Source organism: Polypterus senegalus, chromosome 5 (genome assembly GCF_016835505.1).
Source record: "Polypterus senegalus isolate Bchr_013 chromosome 5, ASM1683550v1, whole genome shotgun sequence".
Taxonomy (NCBI): domain Eukaryota; kingdom Metazoa; phylum Chordata; class Cladistia; order Polypteriformes; family Polypteridae; genus Polypterus; species Polypterus senegalus.
In genome coordinates this window covers 70797853-70809285 of record NC_053158.1, presented here as the reverse complement: position 1 = coordinate 70809285, position 11433 = coordinate 70797853, and positions in this window count along the sequence as shown.

The following is an 11433-nucleotide window of genomic DNA, read 5'->3' as shown; positions in this document are numbered from 1 at the left end:
CCCAATGTACACAAGTTACGTTCATTCGTTGAGCAAGCCACTGTCACAGTAGAACATAACAGTGAGCAACAATGGTAATGTTGCTCCCGGAGTCAAACAATGCCACAACCCAGTGCCCATTTAATAACATCACTCCCGTATTAGTGACTGCCAGAGGGTTTGACAGAGTACAGTACCTCTCTCCCCTTGCGTAGCTGCAGTCCATCAGCTCTGCGTTGAGGGGACAGGTGGGAAGGATATGCCCCACTTCACCGCACTTGAAATAGCGCGGCGAGGTGGGCACCCAGTTACTTGGTTTAGCCAGAGCCTCCACAACGCGACTGGTGGGTTCAGAAGTGGTGACACGTCCCTGTTGGATCCCGTGAGCAGGCTTCTCAGACCCCCCGAGTTGGTTCACTGCCAGTTGCCACTCCAGAACCTCCAGAAGACCATTTATGTCTTTAAACGGGTACTCCGGACCTGCTGGATGAGGTAGTCCAGCATAGTGTGGACCAACCCCTTGCAGGCCACCTGCTCAACCTCCTGGCGGGCCTGGTTGATATCTGGCCGTAGCCAGCGCCTGAGCTTGCCCCAGAACTCAAACGCCTGGGCTCTAGTCAGGAGATCGGGGTTGAATTTCCACTGCCACCATACCCTTGCCTGCTGGCCAGAGGTTATGCTATAGCATTAGTAAAGTTCGGCCCTCGGGATTTCATATTGGGCGGCTTCCTCCTTGGGCTCTTCAGGTAGGGAGCCAAGATGGATGCCCACTCCATCCGAGGCCACTGATTATGAGTTGCCGTCCTCTCAAAGACGGTCAGATATGACTCGAGATCGTCTGCTTCTGGGAGAGGGACGATCGGAGGTGGTGATGTCCATGCGGGCTCCAGCTTTACCACTTCTGCCACCGCCAATCGCCTCTTAGTTTCGGCGAGCTCCGTCTTGGTGACGGCCTGATCGATCTTTATCGCCTGGAGCTCTTTCGCTAAAGTAGTAAGGACTGTGTTCAAGTCCTGCCCTTCCAACATCTTTGGGCTTTATCCTGCCGACTACCCCAAATGTAATAAAAGAGACAAACGCTCATAAAGATTTGGGGTTTTTAGCCCCATATACTGTAACACAAAAATAGGGTCAATAGTTTCCACCACTTAAAGACACAGAAGGATAGGTAGACGGACAATTTATGGAAATTAAACTGTGGGATGCTGGGAAAACCATGGTGCTGGATGGGTGGCTGACATCATCAAATGGGGACCAGAGGGAAGAAAGGAACCTGGAAGTGCTGCAGCTCTTTGGATCGTCCGGGCAGTATCACAGCGGCCGTGCCTTGTTCTTTCTAAGGAAATAAGAAGAGAGAGGTTAGTACGCTGGCGTTGTCCCCTGGCACAACTTGTTGCGGTGCGTGTCAGGTCCTTAAACTGCTCCCCATGCGCTTGTGCATGACAGCAGTTATATAGGAATAATGTATTTTTTTCTTTTTAACAATATTTTCATCTTGATGTTCTTTCTGTTTTTCTGGGTGTTCTAATTGTTTAATTAATATGTTGTTTTCTGATTATTGGGCCTAACGCTAAAGTGGTTTCAGTCTTTCATGATTCGGTGTCGTTTGCCTGGGTGTCTGCTCTGCTCGTTGATAATTGTCATTATTGAGATACAATGAAGAGAGCAAACTGCACAGAAAAAGGGCAAAATATAATGAAATCAACAAAAGGGAGTTTAAATCTATAGCAAAAGCAGAAATATTTCTAAATGTCTTACAAATGTAAAAATCATGCCTTTGTGCTTTCTTAATGTAGAATAAGAAAAAGGAACAAAAAAAAAATACCAGCTAATTAATTGAGATCAGTGTTATCAGTTGTCACTGATTATGAATCTGGTTGGAACAAAAACCTGAAGCCTCAGTGGACCCCCAGGGCTGACTTTGAGAACCCCTGTATTAAACAACCCCAATAACTCTAACATGTTCAGTATGCCCCCTTTTGTATGATAGTGTTAACATAATGTGTTGTTCTCCATTAACCTTCCAGCAAAAGGAGTATGTTGATCTAGAGTTGATCAGGGAAGGCGACACATAATAATAAACATTCTTCATAACTGTGCGCCCCTACTTTTATTTGTGCAGCCCACCCTATCTTAGTGACCTTTCTGGCTAGTAAAGCTCTAAATAAACTTGTAATGTAAAATGCACTTCCTCATCCTTATCCTTAATCCACAGAAAAATAACTTCCCACTGATTTAGCCATCGTTCTACACTATGCTATATAAATATGATATACCTCATATCAGAAAGGAGGCCTCCGTCCAACTGAACTGTTTTTGTTTTCTTTTACAGAATCCCTGGGAGCTGAAAATCTATGACAGTCCCACTGGGCACAAGGAAGGAACCAAACCATCAGCTCATCATCAATGCCCATATCTGACCCCACTACCACCATTTGACAACTGTAACCTTTGCATGACAAAAACTTGTGAGAGTTTGAACATTTCTCTTATGGATGTAATTCATTTGAGTTTGTGACTGTCTTTCTCATTTTCGAACAGTTGTTTTCTGATTGTTTATAGTTTTTATCATTTTGAGCTTTGGCATGTTTTTATGGGTGCTGCCATGTTCTAATGATGTTTTACATTTGCTATGCCTGTTACTAGTCATGTGTGACAAACAGGTGGCACGAAGACCTACCTACAGTATATAAGATGCTAACCCATAGCTACTAGCATCCAAGCTTTCGGGTCTACAATTAAAACAAATGTTACCTGTGTATTTAATTAGGGGCAATTTATATATGACACACTGTTGTCTAATTTTTATTCTGAAAAAATGACCAAATTAAAGTTGTGTTTACACATACAATGTTTCATGTGATTTATCGTAATCGTGTAACCAACAGCACAAAGATCCATGGATGAAAAATGGGAAGTGATTTCAAGAGGCACTGAGAAGGGATAAGGCAAAAATACTCAGCAGGAAGACTGTCTGGTTAGAACAGGAGCAGAACTGTCACCACAGTTTTGTTATTAAGATAATCTTCTTTGGGGGAGTTGGTCTCGTCCGATGCGGGAGATGGACGTCTGAAGTGGAGCTCCGCTAGCAGTGGTGCTATTTTTCATATTATTTGCTTATTATTCTGAGATATCCTGTATTTATTCGACCCGAGAGGGACCGCTACAGTATATGTAAACACATATAAACATGGCCAACAAGAAGGAAAGAACGAAAGAATCGAAGACTAAAGCTACATCCAAGCTGCGATCAGCAAGCCCTAGCTCGAGATACGGCCTGTCAGAGACAGACCTGGATCAGATGGGCGAAAGTACAGACTCCTCGGGACCACGGTCCGCTACATCGTCGCCGGCTGAGAGCGAAAAGGGGAGCGAAGGTGCGATCGTGAGTGCAGATGTGGATAGCTCGCCGATTGGAGAGGATTACCTGAAACTGGAAAAGGCCGGGAGGTCCGCGGCTTCAGTTACGCAATTACGCGGGACTGGAGCAGCGGGACACCGCTTCAGCAGAGTCTGCTGCTTCATCTACGGCACAAGAAGGCACATTTGAGCTATCTGAACTGAAAGTGTTGCTCGCTGAGCTCACGCAAGATATAAAGGAAAGCGAGAAGGCTAATGAGAAAGCAACGGCAAAGGCACTTGAGAGACTGAAACAGGAATTAAAACAGGAGATGAAACAGGCCAATGAATGTCTGCGACAGGAAATCCAACAGGCAAATGAAAGGCTGCGACAGGAATTCCAACAGGCAAATGAAAGGCTGCGTCAAGAGGTCCAACTTGAACTTCGACAGGTGCTGGGCAAAATTGAAGAGCGCATTGAGAAAAACTCGGCTAAACTGAGCACGCTTGCTGATCAATTGGAGCATCTTAGTGAGACATTCACGAATCGGATCGAAATAGCCGAACATCTAGCTTCCAGTGCCGAGGAAAGAGCAGTAAATGCCAGTTCGGAATGTAAAAACTCGGAGAAAAACTTGGAGACAGACTGGCTGCTTTAGAAGATGGCAGTAGAAGGTATAATGTCAGAATTGAAGGCCTGCCGGAGAATCGAGAAAGTTTAAACCCTGTGAAATTCGCAACTGAACTTTTTTCTAAAATAATCGGGGGCGACTTTAAAGCAGAATCTGAGATAGCAGCGGCTTACAGCGCTGATCAAACACCGTCAGACCCGACCAAGATCTTTTATAGTTCGTTTTGAACGATTATCATTTAAGTTAGAGGTGATGGAACTCCTCAGAAAAAGGAAAATATTATATATGAAAATTGCCACATTCGTCTTCCCTGACTTCTCTCCAGCAACAGCTATTAAGCGCAGCCTTCTATAATATTAAACAGCTGCTACGGCAAGCCAATGTCAAATACGGCCTCCTGTATCCGCAAAACTGAAAGTGGAATGGCAGGGTCATTTCTATGTTTTCGCTAGCAAGGAGGAGGCAGAAAATGAGTTAAGAAAGCTGATCCCGGGACTATTCTGATACATAATTGTGAGTCATGGCGGTAAATGATAAAGCTAGGATTAATAATCTACTGTCTGATCTATTTGTTTTAAAATACGGGTTTTTTTTATCAGCATATATTCTCATATTCTTATTATTACTTACTTATTATTATTATTACTTACTTATTACTTATTATTACTTAGTATTACTAGGGCTAAATGTTTATGTTTTATTGTGCTTAATTACGTTTTCCCTCCTCTTTTTTCTTTTCTAATTATTTCATGTGTACCCTAAATGAGACTGTTCAATATCATACCCTTGGTTTACTGTTATTGCTATTACTGCATTAAGACTTGTTATGCTTGTTTTGGACACATCTTTAACACCATCACCTGGGTTTATTATCTGGGGATATCATCTTAATGCACTAAAATTGCTGAAGATTATATGTATGTGTATGTGTATGTATGTATGTGTATATATGTGTGTATGTATATATATATATATATATATATATATATATATATATATATATATGTATATATATATATATATATATATAGTATATATTAAGTGCAAAATTTTTTTTTTTTTCTTTTTCCTCTTTTAAAGACTATATTGGTAACAGATATCTCTATCTTTTAACCTTAAAGCCCACTGCATGGGGGCTTGATGTGCTTTGGACGTGCTCTGTCTCTGGGTATGTCAGAGGACTGGGACTGCATGAAGTGGGTTTTAGCCTCACCTGGGGAGGCAAAAAGGGAGGGTGGGGGTTAAGGGGAAGAGAAAGAGAGCAGGCTTGATCTATATCTAATCTATCATCTCAATCTTTATAATTATAACTATCAACGTAATAATAAGCTGCATGGCAACAACTCTTGGGGAATAGGAAATTAAGACCTAAACTATTTCACTTCCAGTTAAGACTATAAATGACATCAAAAACTCAGAATCAGTGTCTTCATGATGGGACAGTTAACTTCGTAAGCTGGAATGTTAAAGGCCTGAATCACGAATTAAAGAGAAAGAAAGTACTTTCTCACCTAACAGGTCTAAATGCTAAAATAGTATTTTTACAGGAAACCCACTTACTAAGTAAGGATCAGTTCCGCTGCAAAAGACTGGACTGGCCAAATGTTCCATTCTAGTTTTACAAAGAAAACTAGAGGGGTGGGAATTCTCATACATAGAACAGTACCATTTGTAGCATCAGATGTAGTATTGGATCCTGAAGGGAGATATGTGATGGTCATGGGAGACTTATCTAACTGTAAAATGATTTTGATAAATGTTTATGCACCTAATGTTGATGATAAGGAATTTATACAAAATTTATTTGCATCCATTCCCAATCTGAACACTCATAAACTTATAATGGCTGGGGACTTTAATTGTGTTCTAAATCCACTTTTAGATAAGACTTCCTCCACACGGGAACGCAACTAACACCGCAAAGATAATTACAAAGTTTATAACTGATCACAACTTATCAGATCCCTGGAGGTTTTAAACCCAAATTCAAGAACATATTCTTTCTACTCACCAGTACATCATTGCTACTCAAGGATTGATTACTTCTTTATAGATAATAACTTCTTGCCTAAGATTAAATCTTGTAAATACGATGCTATTGTTATTTCAGACCATGCTCCGATGATCTTGGAGCTGAAATTACTAAGCCCCATACACTCACCCCGCAGATGCCGCCTCAATCCGCTTCTATTAGCTGACGAGAATTGTACTGAATTTATATCCAAACAAATTGAATTCTTTCTAGAGACAAATACATCCCCTGAGATCTCTGCAGGAATACTCTGGGAAACTCTTAAGGCCTTCTTAAGAGGACAGATTATCTCATATCTTTCCCACAGAAATAAATCCGAGCGAAGAAAGTAGCAGAGATAAAAAGTGAAATTACTAAAATAGATGAAGAACATGCCAGACTACCAAGCGAGACTCTACATAAGAGGAGGCAGGCTCTACATTCAGAATTAAACCTCTTGACAACTAAAGAAACCGAACAACTAATTTACAAATCCAGACATCATTATTATGAACATGGAGAGAAAGCTAATAAGCTTTTAGCGCAACAAATTCACAAGCAAGATGTGCAACGCAATCTCGTAATTACTAACACGAATGGAGATAAAATCATCGAACACAAAAATATAATGTACACTTTTAGAGACTACTATAAATCCCTATATACTACTGAGTTTAAAGAAGACAATATACAATCTAATGCATTTCTGGATAAATTACAGATACCACAAATTGACGCTTTTAGTGTGGAGGAACTCGATAAACCTCTGTCATTATCAGAATTACTGGATGCTATAAAGTCACTCCAAGGTGGAAAAGCAGCAGGCCCTGACGGCTACCCTGCAGAGGTTTACAAGAAATTCTCCGCTCAGCTAGCTCCCTCCTATTAGCAACATTTACAGAAGCCAGAGATAACCAATCTCTTCCACAAACCTTTCGCCAAGCACTAATCACTGTCTTTCCAAAACAAAATAAGGACTTATTACAATGTGCATCATACAGACCAATTTCACTTCTGAATAACGACGTTAAAATACTCTCTAAAATCATAGCTAGAAGGATGGAGAAAGTGCTCCCTCAGTAATATCACAAGACCAAACTGGATTTATTAGGGGCCGACACTTATCTTCAAATCTTCGACGCCTGTTTAATGTAATATACTCACCAACTAAATCAAACACCCCAGAAATATTATTATCATTGGATGCAGAAAAAGCATTCGACATGATTGAATGGAAATACCTTTTACTATTTTGGAGAAGTTTGGGTTTGGCCCAACATTTGTGCATGGATTAAATTACTGTATACTAACCCAGAAGCTTCAGTTTGCATCAATAACATTTGCTCAGACTACTTTAAACTAGAACGTGGCACAAGACAAGGATGCCCTTTGTCACCACTGCTGTTTGCAATTGCCATTGAACCACTGGCAATACATTGTCGAAATACTGATCAGATAAAGGGGATTAGCAGAGAAGGACTGGAACAGAAAATCTCATTATATGCAGATGACATGGTACTGTATATATCGGACCCAGAAAATTCTGTGCCTGCAGTCTTAGCAGCACTCACAGAATTTCAAAAGCTCTCTGGTCTCAGAATTAATCTGAATAAAAGTGTACTCTTTCCGGTGAATTACAAGCATATAATATTAGATTAGACACCCTTCCTTTTATCATTGCAGAACAGTTTAAATACCTCGGGGTAAACATCACAAGTAAACATAAAGTTCTATATCAACAAAATTTCGTCGTCTGCATGGGCGGCAAATATACAGGCGATAAGAACCTGGACACAAATAGAAGAACATACACAGGCATGGACCGCAATAGAAGTAAAATCCTGCAGTACTTCTTTGTATTCCCTGCTCTGCGCTCCAATAAACACACGCTATCGGCAATACACTAATAACCCAATTGTGCTCCACTCACTTAGAATCTGGAACCAATGTAGAAAGCATTTTAAGACGGAGAAGCTTCTTTCTGTGGCACCCTGCAAAAGAACCACCTCTTTCAACCCTCACAAACATATGCAGTTTTAATATCTGAAAAAATTTGGACTTAACTTGTTAAGAGATCTTTATATAGACAACGTCTTTGCATCCTATGAACAATTACAGTCCAAATTTAACATTCCAGCTACAAATTTCTTTCACTATCTTCAAATCAGGAACTTTGTTAAACAGAACCTTCCAGAGTTTCCTCATCTTGCACCCTCATCCACGCTGGAAAAGTATTGCTCAATTTCAAGGAGTTAGACTCCATCTCTACAATATATAAAATCCTTTTACAATCCCTTCCTTTCAAAGATCCAAGAGGACACTGGGAAAATGACCTCTCAATTAATATATCAGAAAAGGATTGGAAAGTAGCAATGCAGAGAATTCACTCAAGCTCCATATGCTAAAGCATACAATTATACAACTCAAAATTATATATCGAGCACATCTGTCTCGACTAAAACTCTCCAAAATGTTTCCAGGGCATGATCCAACCTGCGAACGTTGCAACCAAGCCCCAGCCTCACTGGGTCACATGTTCTGGGCCTGCACCAAATTAACATTATTCTGGACAAAAATTTTAATTACCTCTCAGACAGTCTTGGACTCACAATCCCTCCTAACCCATTAACAGCTGTGTTTGGGGTTCTTCCAGAGGGTCTTAAGGTGGAGAAAGACAAACAAATTGTGATTGCATTCACTACACTGTTGGCACGCAGACTTATTCTGATAAACTGGAAGAACCCAAACTCTCCTCTTTTTAAGTCAGTGGGAAACCGATGTGTTATACTATTTGAAATTGGAAAAAATCAAATACTCAGTTAGAGGATCTGTGCAGACTTTTTTCAAAACATGGCAGGATCTAATCAGTAATATTTTGAAATGAGTTTATAAAGCACAGAGAATTTGTTGATTTAGGTATTTTTACAAGCCTTAAATTTTACACCATTTGGCTTGCTCTCTCTCAAGGGTGGGGATCGATCTGTTCTTAGCATAATTCTTTTTTTTTTTGTAAAAACTTGATTACTATGTATTGATTATAATAAAATTAATAAATAAAAAAAAAAAAAGATAATCTTCTTTGTCTCACTTGTATTAAGTGTACCAGGCTGCTTAATTAGTAGCAATATAGTATGTGCTATTTTAAAGGGACAGTCAGGATCTAAAGACATTAGGGACCAGTTTAGAATATATTTTCTGTTTTTTGTTATCTGTATATTCATTTTTATTTGTATTTCATCTTATTTTCTTTGTTTTATTAATGATGCCATTCATATTAGTGTTGAACTCATTTATATCTGTGATGAGCTGCTGCACATGCTCTAATGCGAAACATTGCATTTGACATTTTATTTAAGGATGTGGTGCTGTGAATACTCCCTGTTTGAATTAATTTAAGGTAAAAACTTGCTTTTGTCAAATAATTAATCATTGAAAGCTTAAGACTTTCAGATTACCAACCCCAGCCTTTCCTACAACTTTGATTCTTTATAAACGGCATGTAGAAGTTCACACAATTGATCACCCTGTGCCGGTCTTTTTACACAATTTTATTCAGCTTGCCCTCTCTGTTTGTCAGGATCAAATGTTGCAATTAATTTTTTTCCGCACTTTTACCAAATTGATTTCCTTCAAACTTTACATGCATACTGATGTCTAGTGAAAATGCAATATTTCATCAGCTTTGACCTGGGATCTGTACGTTAATTACCCAAATTTAAATTTCTCCTTTCCTTATATTATACTTTTAGTGATTACACATGTATATACCGAGGAGTGCTTTTAGCTGACACAGATATATATATGAAAAATTAGCAGAGTTGATCAAGTGGTTAACGTGTTGGACTTTCGATCAAGCTGTCAGTGATTCAAGACCAATGTAGATAAATTAATTTTAAAAAAATCATTTTGATTAATTGATATTGAAGTATTGTCAGTGTCCAATATTTCAGATTCAACAACAAAACTCTTTTGCAATGTTAGCTAGTGCGTCTTTAGGAAGATAAAGTTGTGTGTGATTTATGATTTTGATTTACATATTAGGACGGCTTATTGTGGTACTTTTGATCTCATGGTTTTGACCTTGCAAGTTATTTTGACTACACTTTTTCTCTTTTCATCTCCTGGTATGTTTTAAAACATTCTACATTTTGTTAACTGTGCCAGAACTGTTCATGATGTGACTGTGCAGAATAAATGAGAGACAGCAGCTGCTCAGCTAGCATTGGCATTGACAGAGGCATCACAGAACACACAACCTGTCACTAAGGATGGGCTATGGCAGCCAACACCACACGTCTGTTTTACTCAATCTGCAAAAATAAGAAGTGGGCACAAGATCTTAAGCACTGGACACTAGAGGGATCTTCACCCTGCCTAAGAAATCCAAACTCTTGCTGATACACACTAAAAGGAAGGTTAAGATATGGGGGAAAACTCCACTAATTTATTCATTTATACTGCTGGGTTGCAGTAAAGCAGGCCGCTGGTGGTGTAATGTGGTGAGGTGTGTTTTTGACCAACATATTGGGCTCTTGTAGCAATGTCTAAATGTCACGGAATATCTGAAAATTGTCACAATATTATGTTAGGAGTACCCATTCATTGCAGCAGCATGCATATCATTGAATGATGTTTACAGCAGAATAATGCCCCGTGTCACAAGGCTAGTCTTTTTGGAACATTAGAGTCAATTTATCTTAATGCAAAGTCATCTCCAGTTGGCACATCTCTGACCAAACAAATCTAAATGCTAAGTGGACAGCCACCAGAAGCTGATTTGCACCACCTGCGAGCCAAGCTGGAGTCATTATGGGCCCCATTTTCTTGAACCCTGGTTCGCTAGACTCAACGGGTGACTAACTCTGTATTAAGAGTATGTAATAAATCACTCTAACTGTACATATAAATATACTGTACATATTGTTGGACAAAAGAAGCACAGCAGTCGTTGCATGACTGAAATTCCAACCTTCATTGCTAAAATAATAATAATCAAATGGGAATAATGGGAAAATAAAAGAGTACAACAATGAAAACAATAGTAAAGCCGTGACAGCTGTTAACGCCAAGTCATCCTCCAGTTTTTCAGTATCTTGTATGACGACCTATTTTAGCCATCTTGACACCTCTGGAGCCAATGATCCTCTGAATCTGCAGCTGTAGGATGGCATCCCATTCATGCACAAAATCCTAATGAAGTAGCTGACCTTTGGTTGGCAGAGTGCTGTGTCTCCGGATTGTTGTGATCCAGGACATCACAATGTCTGCGGGGTTAAGGTCAGTAATTAAGGATACAATAAATCCATCCTTATTCTTCAAAACTCTCTTTTAGCACTACAGGTTCACGTAAGCTGGGGTTTAGCTGATAAAATTCTCGTTATTTGCAAGCACTGAATAAACGAACCCCTTTCAATCATTCCTTCTAGGTAATTAATGAAATAATAATACATTATGTTTTGAATAGTTTACAAA